This window comes from Topomyia yanbarensis, chromosome 2, assembly GCF_030247195.1.
Source record: "Topomyia yanbarensis strain Yona2022 chromosome 2, ASM3024719v1, whole genome shotgun sequence".
NCBI lineage: Eukaryota > Metazoa > Arthropoda > Insecta > Diptera > Culicidae > Topomyia > Topomyia yanbarensis.
This window is the reverse complement of record NC_080671.1, coordinates 226,425,378-226,439,480: the sequence shown is the minus strand read 5'-3', so window position 1 is coordinate 226,439,480 and position 14,103 is coordinate 226,425,378. Positions and strand designations below refer to the sequence as shown.

The following is a 14,103-nucleotide window of genomic DNA, read 5'->3' as shown; positions in this document are numbered from 1 at the left end:
ATTCAACTATACGCGCTGTTGCGCGTATGCGTAGTGACGTTTTCCCACCTTCAGTGGTTGGTAAAACGTTCAAGCTAGTAATCTAACACGCGCACCCCCGTGTCGTGGATTGATGCACATACATCCCATATTCCAACCTGGCCTGGATACTGGTGTATACTGTGCATTATCATCATTAGATCTCTTTCTAGTAGGCCTCAAATAATGTGTGACTACCCCCTAAATTTAAGCATATTAATAAGGGGAGGAAAAGAAACTCACAAGGATTCCCTGAGTAGCTTAATCCACCTAGCGGTGCAATTGTGCCTTTCTCATTTCTCTAAACTATGGTACGGAGGCTTTTTATGTTCAACATAATTGTGGAAATGTTCATTACATTCTTAGTACACTTTGCACTTATACACAACCCGATCAGAAAACCATATCAAAAATATATCAAAATTATTGCTCAATTTGATATTTATATCATATGATCATATAATTTTGATATATGTTGCTTGGAACAAATTATAAAAAAAATTAAATTATATCATGTTTTGATTTGTCAATATTTGATATATCATATTTATATCAACCATATTGTCTTTTCAACATAGTAAGAACAACAAAATAATATCTTTCCAAGACAGTTTTACGAAGGTATAATGATGCCATCAGAGATGAATCCTCCCAAGTACTGGCTCCAAATCGCATTACTGGTAGTCTTGTCTTGTCATAGGTTGGAATGTAAAGACATAAGTGAATGTACATTTGTAAAGTTACTCGCTGATTACAGAACACAACAGAGAAAATGTTCCGCTGTAGGCCCACGAAGCAGCAAGTAGCTTTAGAGATTTGATTAGACCGGTTTCGGCATAGGACAAGCCAAAAGAGCAGCACTCTGTAAACCTTAAAGAGGAATTGAAGCTAAATGTATATAAATTGCAGGCAAGCTATTAAAGAAGAGTATAAAAGACTGGAACATGCGAAAGAATAGGAATAAGCATTTTGAATATACTAAGGATGTAAAGCGCAAAACAGGAACGTCCCAGAAAAAAATTAACAAATTATAAAAGTACGCTGAACTAGCTGCGAGTTCTAAGTTAGAACAACTTCTAACAAGTAGCTGCGACGGTAATAATAATAATCAAATTAGTAACACAGCGAAATTAAATGCAAATTGTACTGATGAGAATTATCTTTAACAAGAAATTATTTGATTTATTATTTAAAAATAGAAAAAAAAATTTGGATTTATGTGATACAATTCTGATATTTTCAGATATATTTACTGTCCTCAATTAGATATAAACTATCTTAAATATCCGTCTGTGTGATATAATTATTATATCAAACCAAGACTCAACAAAAGGACTTTATATCAAAATAGACTGAGATATAATAAGATATAACCGATGCATTTTCTTGGTATGAAAACTTGATATTTTAACAACTATCCAGCTATATTTTATAGCAAACAGAGATATATATATTTTTCCATGATATAATATCTTATTTTGATATAATTTTGATGTTGATTTGTGATCGGGAATGGCATGCCAGCCACGAACTTGATGAGCTACGTGTTGACGGTGAAAAACTTGAAACAAAAAAATATCATACTCCATTAGCCTAATCAGCATTAGATCAATGTTATCTGCTTGCTAACTCATTTTGTCATGCGGGGGTGGGTATGTGAGGAGGGCGAAAGTCCTATGAACGAACGACTCCCCAGCTTAAATTGGTATGCTTTGTGATATAGTGGTGGTTGAAAGATGATGGGGTTGAAAGGGAGGGGTATGAGGGCTGGATGGGGTGGTGGTCTGAGGGGTGATTTAAGGAGATTTTTAAAGGAGGGAAGTGAGCAGTAGAGGGGGGGGGGGTGTAACCCCTCTCCGTAAACAATCAACTACGCCCCTGTTATAACCCAGAAACCTTATGAGAGTCGAAAAAAAATTTGGCCGGGATTAGGTTGACATTTTGCAGAGTGATTGCATAACCTTTCTATATGAGAAAGGCAAAAATGTGCCAAAATCCAAAAAAGTGAATCGCCGTCAAATTTTTTTTCGAGTTTGCATCAAATCTCGACGTTTCATGCACCTTGATCACATTTAGCATCAAAAATAAAAATTCTATTTTTAATTTGTCCTATAGTTTATATGAGAAATTTCTGTGTGGCCGCACTCTGAAACCCGTAATTCCGGAACCAGAATTCCGATCGATCCAAAATTCAATAGCAGCCGATGGGAAGGTTGCACCTTTCATTTTGGACTATTTTTGGGCAAATCGGTCCAGCCATCTCTGAGAAAAATGAGTGACATTATTTGACACATACGCACATACATACACACACACACATACACACACATACACACATATACACACACATACATACACACATACACACACATACAGACTTTTTCCGATCTCGACGAACTGAGTCGAATGGGATATGACACTCGGCCCTCCGGGCCGGGATTAGGTTGACGTTTTTCAGAGTGATTGCATAACCTTTCTATATGAGAAAGCCAAAAAGGTGCGAAATCGGCAAAGTCCCAAAAAGTCGATTTTTATAAAAAAAATTTTTTTCGAGATAACATAAAATCTCGACGTTTCATGCATTTTAAAGATGTTTGGCATCAAAAATACGAATTCGATTTCTGAAATTTCATGGGGTCCCCCCTTTGAAAAAAAAATTTGAGTTCCGGCTTATATGGGAATTTCATATGTGACCGGACGATTTAGTCTATATTTCCGGCCCCATATAAGCGATCCGTACGAAATTTTATTAACATCTGTGGGGATATTATATCTATCATTTGGGACTAAGTTTGTGAAAATCGGCCCAACCATTTCCGGGAAACTGATGTGAGTTCGTAAATTTTGAAAGATGGCCGCTTTTCCCGGGCACTTCCGGAACCGTCTATGGTGGTCAATGTAGTGAACGAAAGTTTGGTTGGCCGTCGGTGACCTAGAACAGCAAATTTAAGTTGCTTGAGAGACATTTTAGCGAAAATTTTACCTTTTTTGCTTTCATCGGAGTATCGGTTTGAGTCACAATTTGCTATGTGATCGCACGCCACAACCTATAACTCCGGAACCGGAAGTCGGATCGGGATGAAATTAAATAGCCATATACGGGGACGCAATACTTTTCATTTGAGGCCAAGTTTAGTCGAATCGGTCTAGCCATATCCGAGAAACCGATGTGACTGTTATTCTGAATTTAGATACTTCCGCCGGGGCTTCCTGAACCGATGATGGTGGCCAATGTGGCCAAATAGACTTTGAATGGATGTTAGTGACCTAATACTACAAATCGAAGCAGTTGTGGTCATATTTTCGAAAAAAATTCACCATTATGCATTCATTGCAGAATTTATTAAAATCGACATTTTCTGCGTGTTCGTACTCATCACCCTGTAATTCCGGAACCGGAAGTCGGATCCATTAGAAATTCAATAGCAGCCTATGGGAACGTTGCACCTTTCATTTGAGACTAAGTTTGTCAAAATCGGTTCAGCCACCTCTGAGAAAAATGAGTGACATTTTTGGTAACATACACACACATACGCACATACACACACCTACATACATACACATATACATACACACACAGACATTTGCCGAACTCGACGAACTGAATCGAATGTTATATGTCACTCGGCCCTCCGGGCCTCCGTTAAAAGTCGGTTTTCAGAGCAATTGCAATACCTTTCTATTGAGAAAGGCAAAAATTTCACCTTTTTACATCCATCGCAGAATTCGTTAGAATCGAGATTTGCTGCGTGATTGTACGTATCACCCTGTAATTCAGGAACCAGAACTCGGATCCACACAAAATTCAACAGCAGCTGATGGACCTTCCATTTAAAATCAAGTTTGTCAAAATCGGTTCAGAAAATTCCGAGAAACCGATGTGGACAAATCAACAAATTTTGTTTTGTAACCATACTCTTCAACTCGTAATCCGGAACAAGATGTCGGTTGAAAATGAAATTCAATAGCAACCTATGGGAATAGTATACCTTTCATTTGAATCTTAGTTTGTAAAGATCGGTTCAGCCATCTCCAAAAAACCGATGTGGACATTTTGTTAACAAATCCGCACATACACACATACATACATACATACATACACACAGATATTTTGCGATCTCGGCGAACTGAGTCGAATGTTATATGAGACTCGGCCCTCCGGGCCTCGGTTAGAAAGTCGGTTTTTGGAGCAATTGCTTAACCTTTCTATATGAGAAAGGCAAAAGAATAGTATTTAATTAGCTTAATCGGCATGAGTTCAATGTTATCTTCATGTGATTATATTTTGAAATGTTGGTGGAATGGGTTTAAAAGTGGAGGGAATGGGGGGTTAGTAGAGTGGGAGTGGGGGATGCGTCAGAAATCCTTCATCTTATTTTGGTATACGGGGTGGATGAAGGAAATGCGGGCGTTAGGGTGGTCCAAGGGGACGGTAGTGATGAAGGAGGGAGATGTAAGGGCAAGGCGGGGGGGGGGGGGGGGGGGGCGGAGTGGCTCTGATGCAATACTCAGCTGCATATTTTGCCTTCCATTTGAGACTTGGTTTGAGAAAATCGGTTCAGTCATCACCGAAGAACCGATGTGACTTTATTTGTGGAATATGCCCGGAATTCCGGACTTCCGGAATCGTCGATAGTGGACAATATATTCAAAGAATGTTTGATTGGCAATCAGTGATCTAGATCTGCGATTAGAAGTAATTTGGTGACCATATCAATAGTTTTTAGCCTCTGAGGTATTACGATTGTACCGATTTATATGGGAAATTTCAATGTATCCTTACTAACACCCCTGTAACTCCGGAAGCAAGAGTCAGAACCGAATGAAATTCAGCAGCAGCCAATGGCATTACTGTATCTTTCATTTGAAATCAAGTTTGTAAAAATCGGTAGAGAATTCGTTGGGGAATGGGTGTGATATTAGCTTAGGAACTTGGCGGGTTCCCCGGGGGCGTCATGAACTGTCATAGGTGGCCAATGTGGTCAAAGCTGCTTTGATTGATCATTAGTGATCCTGACCCGCAAACTAGAGTAATGTTACATCAATTTTAATATGTTTTACATCATTTGAACATCATGGTGGTACCAGTTTATATGGGAATTTGCTTGTAACTCCGGAACCGGAAGTCGGATCAACTAAAAATTTTGTTAACAACACACACACACACACAGACACACACACAGACATTTGCCGATCTCGACGAACTGAAGCGGATGGTGTATGACACTTGGCCCTCCGGGCCTCCGTTACAAAGTCGATTTTTACAGTAATTGCATAGCCTTTCTTTATATGAGAAAGGCAAAAACATAAAAGAAACTTTCCTTAACTAATTAAAATAAAACTGCCAACTGGATTTTTGATGGCTAGGTCCTTTGGCTGCTCTAAAAATGCCGAACTGGTGCATATTTGCAACATCCTCAGTAGTCTAAATAGCCGTTGTTTTATGAGCATTGCCGAAATGTTCCGTTTCTGCCACGGACACAGATGCAGGCCAATAATTTGCAGGTTCCGCTACGAACCTTAGTTTGCAGGTTAACTCGCTTAAGGTTGGACAGAGAATGCGCAAAATTCGCAAACAAAAAAAGCAGTTTTTTTCCACACCGTATGTTAGATCTTCATAAAAATCAATCAGCGTATGTAAAATGTTGTTACAGTACTGCTGATTGATTTTTATGAAGATCTGACATATGGTGTGGAAAAAACTGCTTTTTTCGTTTGCGAATTTTACCCTTTCTCTGTCCAACCTTAAAATGATTCTTAATGATTTTTCACTCATTATTAAGATCAATATACCCATTGACATTACCTCATCGAGTAGTTGTGAAATGGATAAAAAGCACTCCTTCTTAGAATCCTACCTATTTTTTGAAAGCTCGAATAACTTCCGAAAATGGGCAATTTGAACAGATAAAATGGGTAAAGTTTTTTTACCGTGTATATCTACCCGCATTTTCGATTTTCTTGTTCTTTCCTTCTCTCTACACGCTTGATTCCAATTGCACATCAAAGGGTTACAATAGAGCACGTTTGGATAAAATGAATTCGAATCGCAATTCAGATCAAAGTTGTTTTTGTGAATTATAAACAGAACTGCAATAAGAATTGTTTTGAGTTTTTTCTTTTTGCTTGTCGCTATGAGAATAAGTGGGACCATTTAATTCGTTAATATGAATCAATAACATATTTTCACGAATTATTGCCCATATATCTATCGTAAATAACGGAAGAAAATTATTGTTTTTAGGGGATAGGTTCAAATAAATGATAATTGGATATAGATCGTAAAATCGTTGTTAACAAATTGAATCAGAATGTTAACAGCTAAGAAATTAGCTCTAAAAATACCCTAAGATAAGATTAAATAATTGATTTTAAATATGTGCGATGTTAAAATAAGAATAAAATCACATAAAACATCAAAATACAAAATATTTTGAAATTTATTGCGAACACAACGGTGATCAATATATTTATTTCGATTTTTGACATATGAATCAATAGTTCTGAACCACCGGTACCTTATCTACATTTCCAAAATATGGCTTGAGCCGCGAATCAGAAAATAATACGACATTAATTTGGAATACGTCAGATTAAAATATTAATTAACTCTAGAAATAATTAAACAGGTTTAAGATTCTGTCAGTTGTCGTAATAATCATAAGTATGTTTGAAGGAAAATTGCGTATAAATGGCACAAATAGTTACAAGGTGTTCGCAAAAATATATTGCTAGGATACTTAAAAAAATGATTTCTGTTTTAATGTACTTATTATTTTATTCCTAAAATCATAGAAATTGTGTTAGTAAATGAAATCGTTCCAATTTGCATTGATGCATTACAGAAATATATCTATATTCTCTGTCTGCCACAGTGCGAACAAAAATATGAAATATAACACTTGTGAATATAAAATAATCATTCTGTCAAAGTTCAATTTTCTGTTTGATCTTTGTTTACTTGCAATTTAAACCTCGCATTTTAATTCACTATCTGCTAATATTTATTCCAAACTTGTAAAAATTCACTTGAAACGAATATAACTGTTCTCCTCCACGTCGATAGGTATCATGTTCAATTAGAATAACATTCACAGTTCATTTTGAATTCAAATTGAAATTGAAATCTTTTAACCAATTTTTTAATCAAAGTTTGAAATCTCGACAATCATATGATTACGGCTTAAAAGCCGTAAAAATTCTCTTCCAAAGGAAATACCGGACATACCGTTACTCGCCAATCACAGATGTTGGCAGTAAACAAAAGAGAAAAGTTTTCTTTTCCATCAACTGCTATGAACTGTGTTTAGCCAGTAACGGTTTGTCCGGAATTTCCTTTCAGAAACCGATGGTTCAGCCACCTCTAACTCGACGAGCGCTTATTCAAACTGAATAAAAACATGTATACCAATTTATTTTCTTTTGTGCATTTAATATTATGTCACTACAAAGTGCTGTACATCATCGGTCAACTTTCAACTATCCAACATGTTATAGTTCTAAGTTCGGAAACATATCGGCTAAAAGTTGATAAAATTGTTCTCAAACGCTATGGAACTAGACATTTGACGAAGAAAAGCTATTTTATTGCAAGAAAATATCGGAATGAAAAACAATTCACCATATTGTCTAATTTACTCATTTTCTTTAACTTGAATTTGTTGTTTTTTAACATTGACGTGTAACGCAGATCGGAACGCAGCCATATTAATGACAGCATGGTTTGATTAAAGCTTACCAAATATTATAAAAGTTAGTCCGGTTTAAAAACTGTTGGTACGGCTTTGTGCTTACGGCTAGTGATTGGCGAGTAACGGTTTGTCCGGAATTTCCTTTCAAAGAGAATTTTGACAGTTGGCTTTAAAGCCGGAATTATATGTTTGTCGAGATTTCAAACTTTGATTAAAAAATTGGTTAAAATATTTCAATTTGAATTTAAAATGAACTGTGAGTGTCATTCTAATTGAACCTGATACCTATTGACGTGGGGGAGAACATTTATTTTCGTTTCAAGTGAATTTTCACAAGTTTGAAATAAAGATCAATTATCAATGAAGGCCTGCGAATTAAAATTATACACGTTTTTCAGCGAGGTTTAAATAAAAAGTAAACAAAGATCAAACAAAAAATTAAACTTTGACAGAATGATCATTTATATTCACGAGCGCTATATTTATTTTTTTGGCAGATAGAATATAGATATATTTCTATAATGCATCAATGCAAATTGGAACGATTTCATTTGCTAACAAAATTGCTATGATATTATGAATAAAATAATAAGTACATTAAAGCATAAATGAGAGTTTAAAACATCCTCGCAATATATTTTTACCAACACCCTGTAACTATTTGTGCCGTTTATACGCAATTTTGCTTCAAACTAACTTATGATCATTACAACAACTGTCAGAATCTTATACCTGTTTAATTATTTCTATAGAGTTAATTAATATTTTAATATGACGTATTCCATATTTATGTCGTATTCTTTTCTGATTCGCGGTTCAAGCAATGTTTTGGAATAATGTACCGGTTGTTCAGAACTATTGATGCATATGCCAAAAATCGAAATAAATATAATCATCACCGTTGTGTTCACAATAAATCTCAAAATATTTTGTTCAGATGTTTTATGTGATTTTATTCTTATTGGAACATTGCACATATTTAAAATCAATTATTTACTCTTAGCTTAGAGTATTTGTGGAGCTAATTTCAAAGTTGTTAACATTCTGATTCAATTTGCTAACCACGAGTGTAGGAAAATTCATAAAATATTGCATTTTACGATCTATATCCAATTGTCATTTGTTTAGATCTATCCCCTAAAACAATAATTTTCTTCCGTTATTTACTTTTTTTGTTGTATGATACAATAGATATATGGGCAATAATTCGTGAAAATATGTTATCGATTTATATTAACGAATTAAATGGTCCCGCTTATTCTCTTAGCGATAAGCAAAAAGAAAAGAATCAAAACAATTCCTATTGTAGTTCTGCTTCTAATTCACAAAAACAACTTTGATCTGAATTGATTGAATTGATCTCAATTTATCCTAACGTGCTCTACTGTAACCCTTTGATGTGCAATTGGAATCAAGCGTGTAGAGAGAAGGAAAGAACGAGGAAATAAAAAAAATGCGGGTAGATAAACACGGTAAAAAAACTTTACCCATTTTAAGTATTCAAATTGCCCATTTTCGGAAGTTATTCGAGCTGTCAAAAATGGGTATTTTTTGCTTCTAACAATGGGTGCTTTTTATTCATTTCACAACTACTCGATGAGATAATGTCAATGGATATACTGATCTTAATAATGAGTGAAAAGTCATTAAGAATTATTTTAAGCGAGTTTACCTGCAAACTAAGGTTCGTAGCGGAACCTGCAAATTACCGACCTGCATCTGAGTACGTGGCGGAAACGGAACATTTCGGCAATGCTCGTAAAAACGGTTGTTTAAACTACTGAGGATGTTGCAAATATGCGCAAGTTTGGCATTTTTAGAGCAGCCAAAAGATCCAGCCACCAAAAATATATCCAGTTGGCAGTTTTATTTTGTTAAGTAGTTAAGGAGACAATAATGTGAAATGAATGCTATTTTATGTTTTTTTTTAATTCAGAAATAATTCTATTGACAGTATTTTTCATTCTGGCGCGATTTTCATGAATGCATATTTTTCACTCGTTTTGTTGTAACAGTTCTGCGAAAAATAAAGAGTAAAGCATACCCAGTTTAACGTACAAGAGCTGTATTCATTTATGGACACAAACTCTTTACCCACTTAATGGGTTATTCCACTTTTATTGAAAATGCGTAGTTTTCGACGCATTAATTGGTATTTTATTTTATTAGTGTAGTTCGACAGTGCTTGTCTTTCCTACCTGATAAACTGGCTTATTTATTTCCATCTTTATTGCGAGCAAAGGGAGCCATATTTATCCAGAAGATAGCCGAAGAGAGGATTGAAAATAACGAAATGTGTGCAGGAGAAGCATGACAAATTTTTGCATATTTTGTCTTCTTCCGGTAACATGATGCTGCCATTTGCATTGCTGCGTTCTGATCAGCAATACACGGCTATGTTAAAAAACTGTACAATAAAGTTAATTTAAAATTCACTGTTAATGCTATTTAATAGTCTGAATATTTCGATAATTTTTTTTATTGCTCAATAAAATGGTTAATCGACATCTTGTTGAATGGGATTTATAACATAAGTATTGTATCAAATAAAATTTTTTTTTCGAGCAATTTCATCACAAGATGGCGGCTCTGCAGCATTTTCACCTCATGAGCGTTTTGTGGAAGGAGTCCATGGTCGGAAATCTATCTCTCGTGATTTTTTACCTAGCGCCAAAAACTGAAGTTTTTCTGATTCCTTCTGTCAATAGCGATGTACGTAGGATTTTTTCGATATTTTGATTATAAGCGAAATGGCGCAGTTTTGAGTGATAAAACGTAGAAAATTTCATAAAAATCTACACAAAATCAATAAAAAGGTAAGCAATAAAAAATTTAATCCTGCGTACGTGACTGGAGAAATCAATTTTGAATATACTGTGAAAATTTCAAAGCGACCAAAAATCATTTGTTCGAGTTACATTTCCGGCCAGTGGTTTCGAGAAAAACGCGGGTAAAGTTTGCAGTACACATGGGTTATACATAAGAAGCGCTGCGGCAAAATTGAAAATTTCTCGACAAACGTATGATTACGGCGTAAAAGCCAACTGTCAAAATTCTCTTTGAAAGAAAATTCCGGACAAACCGTTACTGGCTGAATACAGTTCACATCAGTTAATGAAAGAGAAAACTTTTCTCTTGCGTTTATTACCAACGTTTGTGCTTGGTGAGTAACGGTTTGTCCAGAATTTCCTCTCAAAGTGAATTTTGACAGTTGGCTTATACGCCGTAATCATATGTTTGTCGAGATTTGTATATTTTTGAATTGTTTTCGTTCTCCATGTTTTGGGATATCATATTTTACATCCTAAAGCACATTTTAGACTAATAAATAAAAATCGATTGTTTTAAAATTTTACAGTGGAGTAACCGCTTAAACAATTTATTATTTAAGATCCATAATTGACTAAAACGTTATTTTGCTAATAATGGTGCATACTATCGAGAACGTTATAGAGTTGTAATGTTAGGCGCTAGCCACTCCAAGGGCTTGAAGAGCTTCTCTAACATTACACTTAGTAGTCAGTTCAGCCAAATCTGACTGTTCCAAATTAAATCAAATGCTTATAGAAAAAGAGTGGAAGCTTACATCTTTTGAAAAGTTTGTATCAGTTGCTGTTCTGCAACACATGAAAAATGCCAGAAAAATTATTTATTTGCTTCAGATAATTATGTCGTCCATGGAATGGAAATCTGAAATTTTAGCCTCGTGGGGCTTATTATACCATCCTACCCAACTAGTCTACTAACCATGCATATAGAATTTGGCAGACCTACTTTGCTGAAAATGAAGTAATTAAAGTTATCAGCACGACTACCCAATCAAGCCTGAAATACCAAAAGTCCAGTAATTTTAATTAATAAAAATTATAATTAGTTATTTCCTATAGTCTGCCATCTGTCTGATAATGAATTGACAATTATAAATTTACAAATTGAACCTGATACTGAATGCAGAAAAAATTTCTTGGACCAATCGTTCTGAATTTTGCACAGTTCTTCTTCTTCTTCACATCATTGCCCAGGCAACTACAAGAGCTTTTTGCAAACTGCTAAATATGATTACTTTACAATAACATGTTAATCGTTGTTTTAGCAATAATCGGACTTTGGTTTCAAAGTACTACGAAAAAATCGAAAATCGACCAAAAAATAAAAGCTCCCTTGACTACTTGTAAAATGCTGTGAAAAACAACTGTGCAAATGTCTCAACGTTTGGTCCAGTAGATTTTGAGTTATGGTGTACAGTTTTCGATGTGGCGTCAGACTGAAAAGACAATCTTCGCATCGAAAAAAATTAAAGTATCCAATTTTTTGCCGATTATACCTTACACCCCTTAAGTTCCGCCACGATTCAAGCTTTTTTCCGTATTCAACTTCAACTTCAACAACTCTTTCTTACCCTGTGCATATCTGTTCTATCATAAAGAATTAAACGAAAATTTGTACTACAGCGGAAATGCAAATCGTTCAAGATATGCTAGAAAATTATAAATTACGAAACAATACAAACAAGCTCCGATAACATTTAAATAACGATCAAAATGATAATATTTGTAACAGTTTGTTTGCCGTCATATTTAAAAGTGTTACTTAGGCTATATGGCATGGCTTCATTTACAGTTTTACATTTCTTACAAAAGAAATGTATAGGATTCACTCAAACTTTGAAAACTTTTTCCGAGGCCCGGAGGGCCGAGTCTCATATACCAATCGACTCAGCTCGACAAATTGAGACAATGTCTGTATGTGTGTGTATGTATGTATGTACAAAATGTCATGTAATTATCTCAGCAATGGCTGAACCGATCTTAATGAAATTAGGTTCAAATGAAAGGCCTAACGTTGCAATTTGACACTATTATTTTTGATTTTCGATATGTTGAGATATGGGCGATTTTGTCAAGTCACAGCAGGTTTTTTGCAAATTACTTTCGAACAATACAATATCGTCCCACTGCACATAAATAGACAGCTTGTAAAAATACCTTTCTAACAAGCTATAGATTGTCTAAATCCGTGCTCGAGCGGCGGAGATATTATACATTTTGTATTTTTAGTCCTCGCTTACCAATTTCCACTAATTAAAAATGAGATTGTTTCATACAGAGTATTGCTTTACTGGTGTTTTAGGGGCAAAACTAAACCGATTTTGAATATCGGGATATGAGAACACATCTACGTGATTCAAGGAATTCGATGTTGAGAACATTTTGTGAATTACCTTTATAATAAATTAACTATTTCTCAAAAATCAATATATAAGTTCACTTAAAAGACAAAATAATGTGTTGATAAAGAAACAGTGAGTTCTAGTATTTATTCCTTGGATTAGGCATTGCGTTCAATCATGAGGTAAATGTTGGATGGTATAGCAATATACAGATCAAAAAGTAATTCACCTAGTAGTGAGATAAAAGATGGGTGGGTAATGTCTGCGACATAACCGGAGAGGTGTAGAATACATAAGGAACACGTTCTTCAAATATGTTGATACTCATTGGAATTTTCGGACAAAAGGTGATTTGGGCGAGGAATATTTCAAATTATTCTTTACAAAAATGATGGTGGTCTTGAAAAGGACCGTTTTTGTTGGCGTTATTGGCCTTGGTGAGGGAGATGGCTAACGATGAAATGAATTGTTAGCATGAGGAAGTCGCATAGTACTGGCCAATGGCAGAACAGATAACAATTGATTCCTGAAAATCAATTTTTCTTTATTCATGTAAATTATACATACTTACAAATCTAATAGAAGATCCCTGGTCATATTTCTGAATCATTAGTGCGAACATTGTGTAATTTGGTTAAGTACAATGAAAGTTACAAACTTTCCAAACTCGCCCATCTGTTCCTTCCGAAATATTGAAATGGAGTGTCTATATTAAACCGTTAGTCGTGGTCACAATAAAAAAAAGATGGGTGGGTAATGTCTGTGACATAACCAGAGCGTCGTGACTTCAATTCGAGACATTAATTTAAATTTAATAATATTTAACAGAATCACGTTTGAATGGGAAATTTTCAAATAATTCTCTATGGTAATAATGGTGGTTCTGAAATGAACCTTTGGTTTCGGCGTTGGTGTTGATGGTGATGCACTGGATCGTTGGATATATTTGGCATGACAGTTACGTGCCTGGCGAACTGTTTTGTAGCCTCGAACAAAACGACAAGACTGGTTTCTTCGGGTACCATTACGGCTGAACTTTATAAGCTTAGCTCGACTTTGAAATCCTGCACAATCTCACGAATCAGACGCTGGTAGGGCCATTCTGTTTGCTACTAGCACGGAGCCGCACAAAAAAATCATTTAATGCAGTTAGTTCACGGAGGCTGCCAAAAAGCTCGAATAGAAGCATGCGACTTCAACGTTTCTCTTAAAAACATGCAATTG

General features: G+C 35.3%; 1 protein-coding gene across 2 annotated transcripts in view; it reads left to right on the top strand.

The window, feature by feature from the left end:
• The window catches only part of LOC131682938 (transcription factor HNF-4 homolog), a 442,320-nt gene that overhangs the window by 206,014 nt on the left and 222,203 nt on the right, over positions 1–14,103 (top strand). The window lies entirely within an intron of this gene.